We start from the raw sequence: 20,755 nt of genomic DNA, 5'->3' as shown, positions 1-20,755 counted from the left end.
TAGGTTGACTGTTCTGAATTAGTGTTCTTGTATTTTGTGCGCGTGTGTGAATTTATAAAAAAAAAAAAAAAAGCTTAAGTTTCAGTTTCTCCTGTGCGCATGACAAGGGCAAGACGCGTTAGCGCAAGTCTACTGTGCCGAGCCTCCCAGTACTGTACCCGTGTGTATCTCCACCGAGTGTCGCTTAAAATATTGGTCGCCTCGCAATACCCGTCAAATGTTTACAGCCGTGCCGTGCGGCAAGTCGAACGGGACGGTGAAGCGCGCGCCGACGGAGGGAAAAAGCGGTCTTGCCTGAACTTGAAGTTCTGCGAGCTCTTATGTTAAGAGTAAAAAGTAAATATTTAGCAAGAACAGGTCTCTCTCTGACTCGAGATAGTGGGGATTAAAGAAACCGTGCGTGTCTCAATCCCCCGGTCGCCGGCGATCCGATGTGACGTCACCGAGAGGCGGGGAATCGGGAGGGGCCAGCGGCGCGCGGACCTGCAGCCGTGTGATGTGAGTGAGAGAGAGAGAGAGGATTGGGAGGAAAGATGGTGGAGGATCCCGGAGCGCCGCTCTCCGCATGGACCGAGCCCGTCGACTGAACCCTTGCACTCGCTGACAGGTAGGAGGCGCGCCCTCGGACCAGGATCGCGGTGGGTTCCGGTGAGGAGCGCGTTTGTTGTCGTGGCGTCGCGTCGGGAGATCGAGCTGTCAGACACAACCGCTCGCAGCGCGTCGGAGGCCCCGGTCAGTGCTGCTGACCCGCACCGCTGCTCCCTCGGGGACAGGCACGGACGCTTCTCGCGTAGTAGAAGAAAAACAACAACAACAACAACAAGAACGCCCACTTTGTGCTTATATCACACATGGCCACTCGCGTGATTAAACGGATAACGTTGTGCGCTTATTTTGAAAATAACACCGTCGTATTCATGATGCGTGTATATGTTAATCCGTGCGATATAATTGCGCGGCATCTTTATTACAGGTAGTTGACAGCGCTCGGTCCGGCTGGGCAGGTGCCTTCTCTAAATGGAGAGATGCGGTGTAATGACTGTCTGACGGGATGAGGATGAGGAACGGGCGATGCGCGAGGAGGGATCGCTGCAGCTCTCAGCCCCCCGGGGACTGCGGGGGGGGGGGGCTCCAGCGCATCGTGTGTACAGCCGTGCAGTAGAGCTCCGTTTTGTGTGTGTGCCTGTTTGTTTAGTCTGCCGCAGCTGAACACGGCGCCTGTGTCTGTATGCGAGAGAGAGAGAGAAAGAAAGGCGGCCGCGGAGCACGCTTGCGCCCTGCGCTCCTCTCGCACCAGCTTCCCCTCCACGCGGCGCTCTCGCTGTGATCGTACCGGTGTGTATCTCGCTGTGCGTCCTGGTGTTGTGTCCGATCTTGCGTCTGCGGGGTAAAAAACGATGCGCGACTGAGAGACGCTTCAGGCAAACCTCCAGAGGAACCTCGACGCGCTTAGGCGCTCACATTCAGGTTTGAACGCAGCAGTGGGTGTTCTTCTGCACTTCTGGGGGGTCCAGCCTTCTCTCCATCCGCAGCGCGGCGGCACTCCCCCTCCCCCTCCCCCTCCCACGCGGACGGTGTTGGAAAAACAGGTAGGAGCCGCTCCAGCAGAGTGGACACCGCGCACCTCGAGACATTGCGCTCCTGCGTCGCAGTTACACTTCAGTGCCCCCCCAAAACAAAAAATAAATTTTTTTTTTTTTTTAAAAAAAAAAAGGAGGCTGGAGTCGTGATGTCGCTCTGTGACGAATGACACGTCTAATACTTATTGTAGCACCATTGATTCTCGGTGTGTGTGCGTGTGTGTGTGTGTGTGTGTGTGTGTCTCTCAGAGAGAGAGAGAGAGAGAGAGAGAGAGAGAGAGAGAACAACGAGAGCGGTGTTTTGCGCAGTGCCAAACAGGTGCCTGCTCTGCATGAGAATGACCGAACGCCACAGCGATCGGCGCCCATCAGGGTCGCCGTGTCCGAAGCAGGAAGACAAGGGAGTGTTTGTGTGTGTGTGCGTGTGTGTGAGGAATGCAGTCGACGGGAGGAGATGCCTAAAAAGGAGCTGCGTGGACTGATGCAGACAATGGCGCAGTTTTTAAGGTTATTACTCATATGAGTAAGTGTGGTAATAGCAGGCACTGCTGCCCAGTGGTGTGTGGGCTAATAAGAGGGATGTTGCCATACAGGCTGTGGATTCCCTTCTTCAGAATTATCTGAAAGTTTACATGTTATGCAATACAGATGCACTTAGTTGGTGTTTCATGTGTATTACATTTCAGAGAAACATTTCGATACATTCATCCTGTATCGATTGAGTAGGGAAATCACGGGATTGACCACAATTGCCATCTGGTATCCATAGCAGTGCGGTGTCCGTACCATCTCCTGGTACAGGTGAGGACAAACCCCCCGAATCGTGCCAGGGTTCATGCAGTAATTTGTGTTTATTGGTTGTGTGGGGTTATGAATGAGCAGCGATCATAGTCATGACCACTGCTCAGTGTGTGGATAACGGTATGTATGACCATCACCATGACTACTGCTCTCCGTAGACTTGAATTTGTATCTTTGCCACCTTTTCCCTCCTAGTTGGACACAAATTGGTCATGCAGGAGAAATGCTTTTCTTACATGGTACACAGAGCATTGCTTTCATTTTTTGGAATCTGAAGTTGTTAAAGGCTGCGAGGTGTTACACAGTGTATATAGTTGTGCAACAATAATAATAGGACATTTATTATGTGGTATTTTAGTAGTAGTTTCGCAATTGCAAGATTAGTCCTTGAATTTACTCCCATGCAAGCTAAACAATGTCATTAATAGTATCATTCCAAATGGCAGATAGCTTTACATATTTACGTTTGTCTGTAGCAGCCTCTTGTCAGTTATTTTATTAAAAGGGGTGTGTTCTTCATTTTGAATGGAAATTGTATTTCTGTAAATAGAGCTTTCAGCCTTAATTACCCACAGCTGTTCTTACAGTACGATATGTATGTAATACAGTCTCATTTAAGCCATGAACAGGAGGCAGCTTGCATCCAGTACTGACACCATAATATGTTTCAGTAAACATTGATCGTAATACGTCTTTAAATTAAAAGGAGTGAGACGATATAAAAAAATATATTTTTCTTTCCTTGTTGATCTTGTGTGGATTTTCACTCTGAAGAGTCACAGATGGGCTGCTGAATCTGGTCCTGTTTTCAAAAGGACTAAGCAGACAATGTATGCAGTCAGCTTTCCTCTGGTGGTTGTGAAGCTGTCCTCAGGGATATGTAAAATACTGCATGCTAACTGCTGTAGAGGAGAGGGACTCTGCAGGGGGGCAGTGTGTTTGACACCTCCCAAGCTCACTCATAAGGGTGGAGACAGAAGGGCACGGCCACTACCCGAATCTAGATCTTCTTTGTTTCTCTCCTGGAGATGGCTGTGTCTGTGTGCCTGTGCTGCATGTCTATCACAGCAAAAGCACTATCCTGTGCTTTTGTTGCACAACAGTTGCATCTATACTTGTGCGGCTTTTTCTATGCAGTTTGCCAAATGGAGATGTTATTTTGAGACATCGGTTGTCCCTTGGACCTGAAATTAAATTTCCAGACATGACCGACGATCTGTTCCTTTGTTTTATTTGGTCTTTTATTTTTGGCTCTTTGTCATCTTTTCAGATTGTGATTTCAAAATGCCCTCATTTTGAACAGCCATCCATATTGATGGAAATAGTGGTGTAATGCCCTGAACACACCTTCGATAACACCCTCTAGCCCGCTCTCAGATACTGATGAGATTAAGGGAACTTTTGAGATAAATGGTGCAGAAATTCTTATTCTGTGTAAAATGGGAGGATTTTGGCATTTCTCCACTCAGACTCAGTGAAATACATATGGAGCGTATTTTTCAAGTACAGATCCATTCTGTCACTCCTCTGGAATAGTCACTTGAAAGGTATTTAATATTTAAATTCCAAATTATTTATTTATCAGTAGAAATCGTAGACATTGGCCAAAATTGAAATATGCTGTTTGAATAAACATTCATACCGCACATTTAATATGTGGAGGACCCTAAAAATGTAGAGTCGACCTAGGTCTTAACAGACTGGTCAGGAATAATTTGTCCCTGCTCCTCTTGACTTTTTTTATAAAAAAAAAAAACCGGCTCTTGCAACTTACTTGGACAGTAACTGTGCACCACAATTTTCAAAGCATGCAACAGATTCTTCATGGAGCTGAGGTCAGGACTTTGACTGGGTCACACCAGGGCATTCACCTTTATTTTTCTGAGCCACTTCAGTGCTGTTCTGGCTCTCTGTGTGTCTTGAAAGATTAATTTCCTACCAAGTCTCAGTTTTTCTGAAAGAAGTTCTCTTGTAGAATTTTGCAGTTTTGTTCACCGTCAATCATTCCTTTAGTTCTGAAAAGATTTCCCCAGCATGATACTGCCACCTCCACACTTAAGTTAAGTATGGTGTTTTTTGAGGAATGGCCAGAGGTGTTTTTGCACCACATAAAGCATTTTGTGTTACAGCTAAAAAGGTGATCCTTTTCCCAAATCTTAGCTCCATCACAGGCTTTGAGATGATTCTTGAGTAAGGGTTCCTTTCTTGCCATCTTCCCTCCCATAAAGGGCAGCATTATGCAGATCTCTATACAGCTGCCTGATGGCCCTTTATGTCACTCTGTGCCACTCAATCTTGTGGCTCCTGTACAGTGACTGTTGGCTTCTCAGAAATTGTCCTTGCAAAGATGTTTCTTGGTTGGAGGGCAGGTGTTGAATTTTGGCTGTGTCTGGGTGGCTTGATGTACCTTCAGTTTCTGGATTAATGAGGCAGCACTGCTCACTTGGACATCCACACACTTAGGTAATATTTCCTGCCATTTCCCTCTTTATGCATATGTGTAACTAATTACTAATTTATGGATTTTCTTTGGATTCATTACATGACATTTGTTTTTTTAATCCAGTAAACGGTGATAGTTTCTTCTTTGGTGCACGAACAGAGGCTAGCAGTAAGGCAGCATGATGTCGTCTTTTGGTAAATGTCTTTCGCCTGTGCGCATTGTGTCCGAGAAGAGAGGCATGTTTCAGTTTTAGGTTCTGATTACGAGATTTGCCAACAACGTAAATAATCTAGGCTTGACGTGTTATCAGTTTGAAGATGTTCATTGGTGAGTCACAATGCTCTTTATAGAGGACACCCTTTGCTTTTAAAAGATACCATGTTTTGGGGGTTGGGTTTGGAGAACTTTCACAAAATCTCCAATACCTGCAGACATCTTTTTGCTTGGTTTCAGGGGGATGTCAGTAGCATGGCAGGCATGTGCACTGCATCTATGGACAGTATGTATTTAAAGTTCCAGCACTAGCATAGTATGTCCTGCATGAAGTGATTAAGCTGTAATGGCATGATTTGGTAGGGGGGTGTGGTGGCACAGCGAGCTTGGACGGGCCCCACTCTCTGGCGGGTCTGGGGTTCAAGTCCCGCTTGGGGTGCCTTACGACGGACTGGTGTCTTGGCCTGAGTGTGTAACCACCCCCTCCAGCCTTACGTCCTGTGTTGCCGGGTTAGGCTCCAGCTCACCGCGACCCCGCTTCGGCTGAGCAGTTTCAGACTCTGTGTGTGTGTGTTGCGTGAACTGTAATATTCATCATGTGTTAGAATGTACATTACAGGTGGTCCCTGATTTACGATGGCGTTAAGTTCCACTAAACCCATCATAAGTCAAAAATACATTTAATACACCTAACCTACCGAACATCATAGCCTAGCATACGTGCGATGGCCATTATGGGCTTTCCACCTTCATGCTGGGCAAATATCTTGAGTCTGTCCTCAAGAGTAATTGCCCTCCTCTTCTTCATCCCACTGGTAGTGGGAGACCCAGATGGACATTTCTGAGATATTATTCATGCACAAAACACAATGTAGATACAGGGGGGTATCTGTATAGCGACCACGTGACAGACTGGGACATGCGGATCATTGCCACTGCCCAGCATCACGAGAGAGTGGCGCACTGCATATCACTTGCCCGGAAAAAACTAAATTCAAAATTCAAAGTATGGTTTCTGCTGAATGTCTGTCGCCAACTCACCATTGTAAAGTCGAGGAGGATCTTTATTTATTTTATAAATGTAACTAGGTCCTCAGCATCTTGTGTAATTCTTACTTTACACAAATCATGTAATTTCAATATGTCAGACATTCTCACCCATTGACACCAACTTTTGCTCTGTGACTTGTATGTATAAAATCTCACCTGTACCAAGAGTAAAACCAGTGCAAGTCCCCATGCACAGCACCTCTATAGTAAGTTTTGCTTGGGATTTCTACTGAGTCCCTCTTTGGAAATCATTTATTTTGCTTTTCTCAAGTAAATGTACTACTGTGTAAACAGGTTCTGCTGCTGTGGCAAACAAGAATGAAAATTTGACTCATCCTAATACTCGACACCCCCGTGCAAAACTATCCCCAGCAGGTCAGAGTGAGTGGTTGCTTTATGCGCCGTCCTCACTGGGGGCTCACCAGCACTCCCTTCAGAGATCCCCTGTCAAGGAGAGTTAATCACATCCCAGCTCCAGCAGCCTGTCTCTTTCATCGGGGCTCGTGCACTGAGCCAGCTCTTTGCACCGCAGGGTAGCGGCGGCTGTTCCGGGCCCAGACCTGATCTGTTATCGCACACACCGTGCAATCCAAAGAGCTTTAACGCCACCTCCTGCACGGGACACGCCCATGAGGGCTGACTGTGACAGTCCTGGCCTTGCGCTCCTGTCATCCCACATCACATTTCACTTTCTGCCCACACCTAAGCTGGCAGAGTGCAAAGCTCCGCCAGTGAGGCACTCAAGGGGCGCAGCACCTGGCCTCTCAACGGACACACGTTTTAATAGATATTCACAGAAAGAAGAGGGTCATTTCCATGATCCTCCCTGTAATTTTGGATAAACCTTTATGCAGCTACTCATGTGATGAACACTGGTTCATATGGTGGAAAGAAACAAAGTAACTGCACTTAAGAATCACACATCTAATGAAAATATTGTATTTTCTATGAGAGCTATGTCGATTTGCTAAATGAATACATGTAAATCTTGCAAGTGCGCCCCCCCCCCCCCCCAATGCAGAGAGACATGTGTTTCTGCATCTAATTTTTGTGTCTATAGTCTGTGAGTAGTTGCAAAAGTGCATATGAACAGATTCAACTTTTCCCAGTTTTGGTGTTTGTTACTATGATCTGGTTGTTTTGAAGTAAGCATTAAAACATGCATGAAGTTATTTCAAGCCTTATTTTTTTAGAGTTTTACATTTATTTATTTAGCTGATGCTTTTCTCCGAAGCAACTTACAATGTTAAGGTGGCAGTCTTATGATTATTCACCCATTTTACTGAAACAATTCAGGGTAAGTACTGTCCTCAAGGGTACTACAACCAGAGGGGGGGCTTAAACCAGCAACCTTTGGATCTGAAGGCAGTAACTCTAACCACTATGCTACCAGCTGTCCCCCTGTCTACACTGAGTTTGATTTTGGGTCAGATTTATCCTACCATTAGCTGTGTTCTGCAGTCTAGTTTCCAGTCATTAGGGGTATTTACATTTATTTAGCAGATGCTTCCACTGAACTCTACGTAGTGTTATCAGCCCACACATCTTACTCACCAAGGTGACTTACACTGGGTCACTCATCCATACATCAGTGGAACATACACACTCACTCACTCTCTCTCTCTCTCTCTGTCACTCACACACTATGGGGAACCTGAACAGCATGTCTTTGGACTGTGGGAGAAAACCAGAGCACCCCAAGAAAACCCACACAGACACCAGGATAACATGCAAACTTCTTACAGGCTGAGCAGGGAATCAAACCCATGTCCTTCCTCACTATACAGGCACTGTGAGACAATGGCACTGCTCACTGTGCCACTGTATTTAATTGCCTTACCATCAGTCACTCGACTGATCCAGTGTGAGATGGCTTCTAACAATCATACTCTCAGTTACTCACCCCTTCTGCCTCACCACCCCAATCCACTCATCCATGACTGCATAAATTACTCCTTTAATTCGCGCTCCGATGGTGTGAAAACATGATGAGGAACTCGCAATATTAAGAACCATTCCTCTGATAGGAAAATTTATACCTCATTTACATTTTATTTGTGCTTCAGATTTCTTTTTAAATTTCATTTTTTTTTTTTTTTCTCAGTTGATAACAGAGAGAGCACTTATGCATGCTTATAAAAAGCTTCAAACCTTCCAGCCTGTTTGTCGTCTTTTCGTTTTCAGTTTTTTTTTCCTGCTGTGCTGTTAATGAGTGTGATTTATGGTGAGATGATAGTCACCGTTTGCTGGTCAGTCGTCATTGTTCTCAGGCAAATGTAAATGTCTCTAAAGAAGAAATCATGATGCCTGGTTTGAAACCACTGCTTTTGAAATACAATATGACTCTACGTGTAGGTTGGCCTCCGGGAGAATCTAAACAAATGATCACTCCAGCCTCAGACTGGTGGACAGGAAATATACTTCAGCGCTTGGTACTGTTGGTAAAGCTAATTTAAAATGACTGAACATAAACATTCTTTGCCTCGACAAACTCATCCTAACCTGATTCCCCCCCCCCTTTTTTGCACCAGTCATTCAATTATGATGTACACCATTCCTCATCGTTTTCTTGATCACCGACACTCAGGAACTCCATATAGGAGCTGTAAATGCTGTAACTGATCAAGTTAGTCCCATGTTCCTGCTATGCGTGGGTTTGTTTTATGTTTTACTGTCAGTTAACAGCTGAACATGGAAATACAGGTTGTTCTGACTCTGAAACACACAGCAATCTTTTGGAAAGTAGAACAGTGAAATTGAAAAACCTTGCTGGGGGGGAATGAGTGGTAGTATAGTGGTCAGAGCTGCTGCTTTTGGACCCAGAGGTCACAGGTTCACATCTCACCTCTAACTTTAGTACCTTTAAGCAAGGTACTTACCCCAAGTTGCTGCTCTAAAATTACCCACCTGTATAATTTGATAAATAATTGTAACCTTAACATTGTTGCTTTGGAGACAAGCTTTAAAAACAATTAGTCTTTTCTGGTTTATTTTGTCTTTTTAACTCAAAAGTTTGTATTCTGAGGAGCAAGTGTGGCTTAGTATACAAACATGACATTATAATATTCTTTGAAGAAACTCATGAGCTAAATGAATAAAAGTAAATGCAAGAAATAGTAGACTAGAACTTGTCTGTCATTGTTTCATCTTCATTATTATGTGCTTGATTTTTTGTTTTTCTGAGCAGTACATTGTTGTTTACTTGTTTTGTTCTTATTTAAGCTTCTGACACTTGTCATCACGCAACCGTAACTGTGATCTCACTGTTTTTTAAACAGACCTAAATTTTGCGTAGACCCTTTACAGAGAGAATAAGGAGCTGTAGCACCTGTGCAGCTGGTAGCCTTGTAGTTTGAGCTTCTGCCTTTGGATCTGAAGGTTGTAGGTTTGATCCCTGCCTCTGGCTGTAGTAGCCTTGAGCAAGGTACTTATCCTAAATTGCTCCAGTGAAATTACCCTGCTGTATAAATGGGTAAGTAATTATAACCTTAACACTGTAAGTTGCTTTGTAGAAAAGCCTGAGTAAATATAATGTAACCTCAGGGTAGTGGGAGGCTTGAGGTATTCTAGCCTTTCTTGTCATGGAATGAGCTTAATCACATGGACAGCATTAATAGTGGGGGGGGACACTTATAAAAAGCCTTTAGTGTCAGTTTCCTTCCTCTTAGAGAAGTGTTGATATAAAAAGGTTCTAGTTCATATGTTCTGCTGTGTTTTTTTGAAGTGTTTAATTTTTGCTGCTGTTATATAGTTGATTTAGGAGAAACTGCTTTGTAGACATAGTAGGGGGTTGTAGGGTTGTATAAATAAACTAAATGGTACATGAATCTTTCTTCCAAAATATTTTTCATGGAAATAGGGGTTGTTTATTCAGCATTATGGGTTTAGCATTTATTGCAAATTGTTTGTCCTTACCTGCTTAATATGATCAAAGAGAATCGCACCTATGAACTGACCAATGACATCTGAAGTATGCATAGTAATGCACATAATGCCTTCTGTATTGTGGAACCACAGCAATATCGTGAAAATATGAAAGGCAGCATGACAAAACAATATTCTTTAAGGAAACGGTTTGCTTATTAATTGAAATTTTTTCCTTCTATTTCTTTGTTTCCCTGTTGAGTGAATCATCATGGGAAACCTCTCTGTATCTCTGTGTGGGTGAACAGGAGACGATTAAGAGGAACGAGTGGCAGACTGAGTTTCCCGCTGATGGAGAATGTCTGCACTGATTGCTGCCCAGCCAACCAGTATGCAATGCCAGACCTGTCATATCTCCCACAGCTGGGATGTCTGTGTGTTACATGGGTCAATATTAAGGGCCAAAGAGAGTCAGTTTAGCAGATTTCCAATATGCTGCCCGGCTGCCTTTCTAAGCATAGGAAGAATAGTAAAGTGATGAATTGTACGGTCCGTTTGCAGTCTTAGAATGTAAGTCGAATGTTCAGCAATTAAGCTCAATGGAAGAGATGATCTTGTCTTTCAATGATGTCAGGTATCAGTCACTGCTCATGACTCCAGAAAAAAAAGAAAAATATGGAAAAAGATAAGTTCTGCAAGTTTGGTCTTTTTTATCCAGTGTCTTTCTGTTGCTGTTTGGAACTATGATATACTTGGTGTTAATTCTAGAAATTATGAACAAAAACAAATCAGTTTTATCGTGACAACAGACCAAAACCTTCTCATGTGTATGAAAATATACCTCAAAACTTACAAACACAATTGGGGTGAGAAGTCTGTTCATAACTTGGAATTGTTTGTAAGTCTAGCCACAGTCAGTGTGATTGAAATGATTGACAGGAGGATGATTGTTGTAGAACAGTGATATTTCTTTTTTTTTATGCATTGAAAAATGCATTTCAGAAAGATGCTGGCCATGTGAAATAAAACTGTGCAGGACTACATCTTATTCCAAAGGGGAGACCAAGGTCATGTACAGTATGTTTATAGAAATGTGATATCGGTGCTTTCACTATATAACAGGTACCATAGGGATTACATGCATTGCTGTCTGGTCAAAGAACCTTGGTTTGAGTCCCACCACCTGCTCTTGTACCCTTGATCAAGGTACTTACCCTCATTTGCTCCTGTGAAACTTACCCAACTATATCAATGGGTAAATCATACTAAGTAACTTTTTCAAATCTAACATTTTAATTTGCCTTGCACAGAGACATCCATACATTTTAATTAATGTGATTATGTATATTTACATGACATTTTTCTCCAGAGCAACTTAACACTGTCAGGTTACAATTATTTGACCATTTATTCAGCTGGGTAATCTTACTGGAGCAATTCAGGGTAAGCACATTGTTCAAGTAGATACTGCAGCTGAAGATGACGATCAAACCTGTAACTTTTGGATCCAAAGGCAGTTGCTCTAACCACTATGCTACTGGCTGTTTATGTCAATAGTTGGTTTACTTTTCTGTTTACTCTGTAACTGTTCCTTAACTATGGAAAGGCTCATTAATCACGTTTATGTTTAGCAGTGTTTTTTCTTCTCATGTTGTGATCTGTTTTTTCTTTGTTTTTAATAACTGATACAAGCTGCATTGCTGATTTAGGATAGATATGTTCACAGTTTTGTTGCAACATTAGATTTTATTATAACTGTACTAGGGAGGCACGGTGCCGCAGCAGGTTTGGCTGGGGCCGGCTTTGTGGCAGATCTGCGGCTCAAATCCTGCTTGAGGTGCCCTGTGACGGACTGGCATCCCAGCTGGGTGTGTCCCCTCCCCCTCCAGCCTTGTGCCCTGTGTTGTCAGGTTAGGCTCCGGTTCATTGGGACAAGTGGTTGCACACGTGTGTGTGAGTGTGTGAGTGTGTGTAATATGCCAAAAACTAGAGCGAGTGATTACCGTGAGATGGTTTTAAATGCATTACACATGGGCGTATGCATTAAGAGTGGTGATTCATTAGATACATACAGGAATACCTTGAGTAACAGGAGTTGCTATTTCTTCTGCATGGCTTTTCTCTTAACTTCCCTTTCTACTTTCCCATTGATTACAAACACAGAGCATGTGACACTGATGTTTCTTATCTGAGTGTGTGTGTGTGTGTGTGTGTGTGTGTGTGTGTGTGTTGTCCCTCCCTGTGTCAACAAAAATGTGTTTATCAAACTTACAAAGTAAATGAACAAAGTTTCCAGAAAGCTCCACAGAGCTGATTATTTCACCAGTCTTCTGACGTGTCCAATGGTGAGAATTTCATTTTTATTTAGGGTTTCATTTACTCTTCATTATTCAGAGAGAATTCCTTAATGACTATAGGGCAGGTGTTGTAGTTTTATTTGCTAGATAGCAGTGCCTATTTACTATACTGTAGTATTTTCTTCTTCTTGGACTAGTATTTAAAAGTTCACTGAAGGTGACCTTGATATGGAGGTAGCGAGTTCATTGCCACCAAGGGAGTGTTACTGACCTACATCTAATATATCAACATCTAGGACAGAGTGTAGAGCTTACCCTTTAACTGTAGACTGCCTATGACATGCCGTGGGAGGAATAAAGTCTTTTCTGCTTTGTGACTTCCAAATAACTTTGAAGGCTGACTGTGAATCTAACTGATTACACTTTATAGACAAAATTGATCCTCAGTGGTGCTGGAATAGTTGGACACTTGTAATGGCCGTTATCACAATACACTATGCCCTTGACTCTTCCGTCCGTCAATCCATCAGTCCAGCCATCCAGCCATCAGTAACCTCTTGTTCAGTATAGGGTCATGGAAGTCCAAACTTGCATCTGAACCTGCAACACAGGAGCTGAACCACCATGCCCCCTCACAGACATGAGCGCTTTTTACAGTTTTCTTTTCTTTGCCTTTCACGTTTTCCAGGTTCTCTTAAAACTAAAAGACTTTAAAATGTTTAATCTGTTTTCACCTTGCATCACCAGACCGATAATGTGGTGGTAATGTTAAAAATGGAGCTGTTAGAGCTCTGATTTCCAGGCCAGTGTCAGCACTCTGTCAGACCCTCCCCCCACTTCCCTTCGGAGTCTCGCTTCTCTCTTTATTTTTGCAGACGTGCAAGAGTGGAAGGTGGAGTGAGAGCGTGGGTGGGGATGAGGTTAGAGTTCTCCAAGAGCTCAGCTGTGAGAAGGTTGGTGGAAAAGCACACAATCAAATCTGTGCTCTCTGTCTCTCTCTCGTGCGCTCTCTCCAACACAAAGAGACATTAATGTTTATTCAGAACAGAGTCATCTGCAAATTCTTTTAGACTTTAAGGGGTTAAATATTTGACTCAAAGCATCAGCTGTGGAAGTAATTTAACTTAGTTCCTTAACAGGCACTTTTATCATCAGCAAATTGCATGGTTTTAAAGTCTCATAAGTTTTACATATGCACAACTGCGTTTTCTATGTGAAAGTGACAAACTCATGGTAAATATTTGGCTGAAGGAAAGACCGTCAAAGGTTTTACAGGCGGTTTTGAGTGCTGCCTTTAAGTGAAACACATTTTTTTTCTTCCGCGAAGAGGAAAAGCCCATGGCCTGATCCAGGTTAACTTCTAATACAAAGATGCAAGAAAAGTGAAAATAAATGTTGGCTGAAATATATTCATAGTGAAGAATGTAACATTGCATCCCATTGGAAAAGTGAAAGCTGCCTTTACAACAAAGTTAAAGGACATCAGGCTAATTTACATGTACAGGCAGTCCCCGGGTTACGAACGTTCGACTTATGTAGACCCCATAGTTATGAACCACCCACTTACTGGCCGGAAGTTAATTTTTTTTAGTCACACTTAAGTAACAATCAAATAAAAATTTCAGAAGTAAGCCTATTATATTCAGAATTCGAGTTACATATAAAGGTTTGTAGTAACAAATAAATAACGGGCGCTACTTTGTGACGTGTGTCAAAACATTGCGTGTCTACAGCGGTTCATGGACTCGTGGGCTCAAGGTTGGACAAAGACTTCCTTCTTTTCAGTCAGATCATGTTGCTTTTAACAGTGCATCGTGTATTACTGTATTTGGCTTTAATTCTTTTGTTTTTACGCTCCTAACCATGGCGTAAATGTGATGCAAGTGATGGTGATGCAGCCAAGAAAAGGAAAACGATCACGACTGAAACTAAAGTGGAAATAACAAAGCGATTGGAGAAAGGTGAACGAATATTGGAAAAGCGAACATTAAAGTTTCTTTAATGTTTTGCACACATGCTCTCTGAGAGACCTCTCGGCTATAAAAGGCACTTCTCAACCTCTTCCCAGTTGCGGAATCTCACTCGACACAACCATATGCTCATTTATCTACCTTTTGTGTCAAACATCTAACAAAATCAAAACAATCAGTTCTTAAAACGGAGCGATTGTATTGGAATCACAAGCAACAAACTTCCAAACGGCATGCCCTCCCCTTGTATTGAAGAGCACCCCATATCCCGTTTTTGACTCCTACACATCAGGATTACTTTTGTGCTCTGCCTAATTATTTCCTCAAGGAACATCTATGAATATACAGTATTTCTGCCTGTCATTTGGATTTACATATTTCTAGCCCTCTAACAGAATTAAAAGGATTTTTTTATGTAACCAGATTAAGTGTCAAAAGTGTTTGAACTTTAAGAGGAGTGTAATTATATTTAGGAAGTCAAAGCTGATTTACTTGCAGTGAGTAAAATCTTCTCTCAGTGTTTTGGAAAGAGGAAGGAGACAAACGTGGGTCCAATTTTAGTCCTGAAGGTCGTTTTTAATAGAGTTTAAGATACTAATTATTCCTGTCGCCTGGGATGTTATTTGTCCAAAAAAGAGGTAATGACACACTAATAACATTGCAGTTTTATCTGGAAATGCTGAAAATACAGTTAAAATGGAAGTGTGTAATGTGTTCACAACAATTCTCAGTCTTTCTCAGAATACACACCTTCTGTGTCTATCACTGGTGTGTTACACTTGTGAATTTTTCTTCAGCTTTCGAATTTATCCAGTATGTAGTTTAACCCACCCCACCCCCATCCACAGACAGGTGTACTAATGGGAATGTTTTGAGCATCCATTTAATCCCATTGATTTATGCACACTGCTCTTATTTTCCAGAGTTCCACTGGTCTGATAGAGAAGCAGAAATACATTTATATGCCTGAACATCATAAATTAATGACACTATCAATAGTTCAGAACTGGAAAAAAAGTACAAGCATCTTTTTGTTTTGTCTATATGTCTATATGAATAATAATATGCTGTTATCACTAGATGATGAACTGAACCTGCCAAACATGTTTAGTTCTAGAGTTGCACTGTCCCTTGTGTCAAAGATTCATTTAGCTGTTTGTTCTTCACTTTTGTCACATTTCTAGCTAGCTACCAACCAGTCGTTGTCATTTGCGTTTTGCATTCTTACTGTGCTCTGTTGTGGGGCAAGGAGCACAGCCTAGTCAATGCGGTGAGCCTCACACACTGCACTTTTGGATGTCAGTGCAGTAAACGTCAGCTTGCCTGAGCTGCCTCCAGTGCGTCATGGTAACATGGTCTCCAAGGATGCAAAGTCACACCCTGCCCGTACCACAGGTTCTCCTTGTGTTGACTGAAGAAGACAAAGGGGGCTGAGAATATGGCATTTATCTGCTGAAAATGCTCAGAGTAGGTTTCAGAAGCGCAGCGGGAAGGATTGGCAACGACTCACTGCGTTAATTCGTAAACACTGTTTGAGGTCATACCACGTAAAATTGTCTCTGCTGGGAGGGCCGGTTCTTTCGGCACTCACTATAGCAGCTCCTCAGATGGCAACGGCAGGAGCAAATGCGATATGTTGCAGGCAGCGTCTGGACTGTGTTTACACATAAATGCGTGCCTCTTTCTTATTTTTAATTGGTTTAAAGATAATGCATCAACATGTTCTTTTTACATACAAACATTATTGCTGAGATTAATGATTTAGGACACTACTGAAGCACGTCGATACTCCAGATACAAGTAAAATTTCTTTAGTTTTAGGAAATAATTAGGAATCGGTGGCATAAAGAATCCTAGGTAAATAGTAAGTTAGATTTTTAAAATACATCTATGCATATAGGAATGTTTCTTTAAAATATAACTTCAAAGGCCTAACTTATGGAAATACAATGTATAGGTGGTCCCCGACTTACGATGGTGTTATGTTACATGAAACCCCTTGTAAGTCAAAAATATCGTGAGTCGAAAATACTTTTAATACACCTAACCTACCGAACATCATAGCCTAGCATGTACGCGATGGCCATTACAGGCTTGCCGCCTTCATGCTGGGGAAATATCTTGAGTTGCTCCTCAAGAGTAATTGCCCTCCGCTTCTTCTCCCCACCAGTAGCAGGAGACACTGATGGGTATTTCTGTGACATATGGATGCACAAAGCACAACGTAGATACGGGGGGGTATCTGTATAGCGACCGCGTGATAGACTGGGAGATAGTGCCACTGTCCAGCATTGTGAGAGAGTATCGCACCACATATCGCTTGCCTGGGAAAAAATCAAAATTCAACGTATGGTTTCTACTGAATGTCTATTGCCAACTCACCGTTGAAAAGTCGTTAAGTCAAACCATCGTAAGTCGAGGGGCATCTGTATATGTATCACTGTGATCTCAGTATAATCTTCTTTGCTCTGAAATGCTCTGCACAGAATCAGCTGTTAAGCCATTGATGAAAAAATTAATTTTATTACATTGTACCGACATTAAGGCATTATACCAATAATATCACTGTGACAGTAGTGGAAAAAGTCAACAACTCAAAGCTTTTTTTTTTTTTCTTGATAAGCCAGACCACTTCTTTTTTGGAAGACAGAGCAAAGCTTCCTGCGAAAGCCCTAGATGTCATGTTTTAAAAAGGTAGAGAAGGAGAAATTGCCTTATTCATTATTTACATTTTCTTATTTAACTGATGGTTTTTCTCCAAAACAACTTAAAATGTTAAGGTACAAAAGATTATTTTACCCGTTTATCTATCTGTGTAATTTTACTGGAGCAGTTTTAGGGTAAGTACCTTGCTCAAAGGTACTACAGCTGGTTTTCAAACTGACAACCTTCAGATCCAAAGGCAACAGCTCTAACTTCACTACCAGCTGCTCCTTTTTATGCCGCCTTGTTTTTTCATACTTCAATAAAAAGCTGTCCGTATCAAAATGCAATGGGTGTAATACTGGTCGTTCTTAATGCCCCTTTTAGTACCTTTTTATACAGTTACTAAAACATAAATAAGACATCTGAGGAATCTGGGTTTAGGCTTGTGCCTGTTGGTTTATTGTTCTACAGAAAGGGTGGTAAGTAGTAGAAAGAACACACACTTTTTCACAGGAAAAATCAGATGGGTCCTGTAATCGACACCTACAGTTTTCTCTACATTTTCACAGCAGTTATTCGTTTACGTCTGCTGTGCGGTATCCTTCCATGCACGGCCTCAGTTCTCCATAGCCTTCGTTGTCACACTGTGGGTGTCAGCATGGCCCGATGCTCGGTTGCTGTGTTACAACCCAGACAGCGATTTAATTCTGCACTAGTTTGACCATATCCAGAAACTGAGTGTTTCTGGTTGCAGTGGGCCTGGAGTTTTGCCGTTTGTACGTTTAAAGGTTACTAGATTTTTTTTAAAGCAGGCCTTCTTTTCTCAATCCCCTTCCCTCTATTTTCTACATGATCTGCTTGTGAGCAGATGGTTTTGTAAACTCAGATCTTGCTACATAGGGGGAAAAATGTGAGTTTAAGCCTAGTAATCAGAGCAGGATGTCTTGAATTTGGTTGCACTTGTGTCTTTGTGCCAGTGATTGCTGTGCAGGATGGTGGGGGAAGGCTGGGCTTCTTCAGAGGCAGTTCCAATGGCTGTGTTTTCAGAAGGGGTTCACTGGCATACTAGTAGTCACCCAGATAAACAGCAACGACAGACCAGCGAAGCACATCATGTCTTTCCACTTCACAAAAATACTACTACAAGAAAGTATTAACACCACAACGTTTCCTAAACCTTGAGATGACATTGTGGGATGGGTGGCTAGATGGATGGATGGAGACAGTGCATGTTATAAGATCAACCATCAGGCCTCTCCACTCTTAAATACTTTTGTCAGGGAACGTGATTTTTCACTTTAATTTTCAAAGATATGTTCACTCTTGTTTCATTTAGTAAAAAACCCAAAAGGAACTAGCACAGTGATTAGAGTTATTGCCTTTGGATCTGAAGGTCGCAGATTTGATTCCCACCTCCGACTGTATTACCATTGAGCAAGGTACTTACCCTAAATTGCTTCAGTAAAATTACTCAACTGTATAAATGGGTAAATAATTGTAAGTAGCTTAACCTTGTGAGTTGCTTTGGAGAAAGATGTCAGCTAAATGAATTCAAATGGTATTATCCTTGTTTTTCCCTTTTATTTAATTCTACGAGAAAAGTGTTTTGTGTACTGCTTTAGATTGCAGTTATAGCGTTTACATCTTTAAGTTTTTCCCCAGCATCATCATATTACCATATTTTCCTTACAGATGAAAGTCTATGTAAATCCCACTTCATTTATATGAAGCGCTCATGCTACGGATCCATTTCCAAAATTACGAAAGAACCCTGCAAATACGAGCATTTGGTTTAATGGGCATGTTTGATAGGTGTGGTTTATGGTTTTTATAAATAGATCTACACATTTCATAAATAGATCTGATACATTTGCATGCTGTTTAACGTTGAGTTACATGTTATGGCCAGTTAGATAATGGACTTTTATGTCACTTTCCATTTGATTGACAAAAGGATAGAATCTATAAATAGATTAAAAAAGAACTTGAAGCTATCAGTGACAATCGTCTTGTCTCTCATGCTGCCAGGGCAGGGCTGTGAGAGCTTGCAGCGTTTTGTGGATGTTAGTGTGGGAAATGGGCAAAAGGCTGTTGACAGATCAGTAGCACATCCAGCCCTTAGTGAGGTGGAAACAATGAAGTTGATCTGAAGTGTTTGACTTTCATATCCCTGTCTCTATCTTTCTAATTCATCATTCCATGGAACTTCCCTTTGAATTAATTTAAGCTCTCTGTCAAGAGCCTTTGGAGTGGACCTTAAAGTGACTCCTGTCTCATGGAGTGAAAACACCACAGTAATCCGCTGCCAGGTAACATGATTTTTCTAGGTGTCCCACTGCCCTTGGTGTTTTTTGTAGTGGTTTGGAAAGTCATTGGGTTTTCTGTTATAATAACATTGTCAAAGAACAGAGATTTAATTACCTTTGGTCCAGAAAAACACTGGAGATGGGGCAGAGAATTGTTAAGCAACTGGGCCTTTGGATCAGGACAACCTTGAGAGAAGGACAGATTGGCTTGGCTTTGGATCAAGAACACTTGGAGAAAGACAGATTTTATGAGTTTTGGATCAGGAAACACTGAAGGGCAGAGAATACCTCGGCACTGGGTCAAGACAGGAGCTAAATGCATTGAGGCTCTGCTTTTGAGTGTCACCAAAGGTTTCACTGGTGAGAGGGTTTAATAGTTGGTGAGATCATCCATGGACATGCGATGGGAGCGGAAAGGGCAGAATGTAAAAACTGTGAATTTATCACCAGGAAAATGGTTCAAAGAAACTGCCGACGCCCAGGTATTGACTTGCATCTAAGCGTTTCTGCAGCACCATGTTAATACAGACACCCCTTGACTTACGCAAGTAGACCGTTCTTCAACCCATTACGTAATTGGAAATGTTTGTATGTCGGATTCCCCCTCCGTTACAGAGCCAAGCCTCATTTCCTTCATTTTTGTTGCAAACACGGGTATAAAAAAATTACACAATATAATTCACTAGAAAATGTCAGACATATTAAAGACTGTAATAAGACACAGGCATAGTCAATGAAATAAATTTTTACATTTCTATAAAGCATAAATTTAATTTAAAAAATGGACTACTGCATACAGTACGTATATGGTATTGTACTGTGCATGCTTACCTTATATCTAGTAGTATGCTGGCACACGAGGGTACTATTGTTGCATAATTTATAATTTTTCCATCTCAGTTATTGCACCTTGAAATTTCTTCGTTATTATTGTAGTTTTCATGCTAGCTGTTCCTTTCACGTGCTGCTTTATATGTGCAGCATCCTTCACTACAGCTACATGTGCAGCTACCATAGGGTCTGTAGAGTCTTTGAACTGGAGTACTCCTCTTGTACGTGCCACCATGAACTCTTCCTGATAGTCTTGAAATGGGAGTTGCAAGATGTTACTTCTCCCATACAGGGCTGCGCTGCAGAGACTCCGAGGTAAGCCAAGCAATCTGTGGAGGTAGCTGCTGATCTTCCTTTCCAGAGATTCAACTGTTGATGTGGAGACTGTTGTGTATTAACAGAGGCCACAGGAGTCTAGGCAAGATGGCATGTTGATAAATCCAGACTTTGAACTTACCAAGCAAACCTGACTTGTCTACCTTGGTGAGCCAGGCCTCATGGTCTCCAGAGGTTCTCTGGATAGCAGTGGTGTCTCTGAGGCTACGGTCATAAACCTTTCCAAGACTTTTGGCTGGTTGTTCAGTGATGGACGGGATGGTTGCTTCAGACAAAGAAAAGCAAAACTTATCCACCACTTTTCCCTTCTTCAGCACAAGAGACCTTAATTTTTCTGGTTTAAAGCTCATCCTTGCTCATGTGATGAGCTTCTCTAGGCCTTGAAGGATCCATCTGCTGCCAGGCACAGATGTAGTAG

General features: G+C 42.2%; 1 protein-coding gene across 4 annotated transcripts in view; it reads left to right on the top strand.

The window, feature by feature from the left end:
* Nucleotides 1-396: 396 nt before the first annotated feature.
* The window catches only part of apba1a (amyloid beta (A4) precursor protein-binding, family A, member 1a), a 63,757-nt gene continuing 43,398 nt past the window's right edge, over nucleotides 397-20,755 (top strand). The window contains exon 1 of one of the 4 annotated variants that reach the window (XM_018760042.2): nucleotides 397-607. The gene's annotated coding sequence lies outside the window, so the exon portion shown is untranslated. Of the gene's footprint in view, nucleotides 608-1,275; nucleotides 1,336-2,298; nucleotides 2,382-20,755 lie in introns of those variants that run through there. The other 3 variants (XM_018760045.2, XM_018760044.2, XM_018760043.2) reach the window with 3 other exon arrangements.

Source organism: Scleropages formosus, chromosome 17, assembly GCF_900964775.1.
Source record: "Scleropages formosus chromosome 17, fSclFor1.1, whole genome shotgun sequence".
Taxonomy (NCBI): domain Eukaryota; kingdom Metazoa; phylum Chordata; class Actinopteri; order Osteoglossiformes; family Osteoglossidae; genus Scleropages; species Scleropages formosus.
Note: the sequence above shows the minus strand (reverse complement) of the source record. Positions and strands in the feature narration are given on the sequence as shown.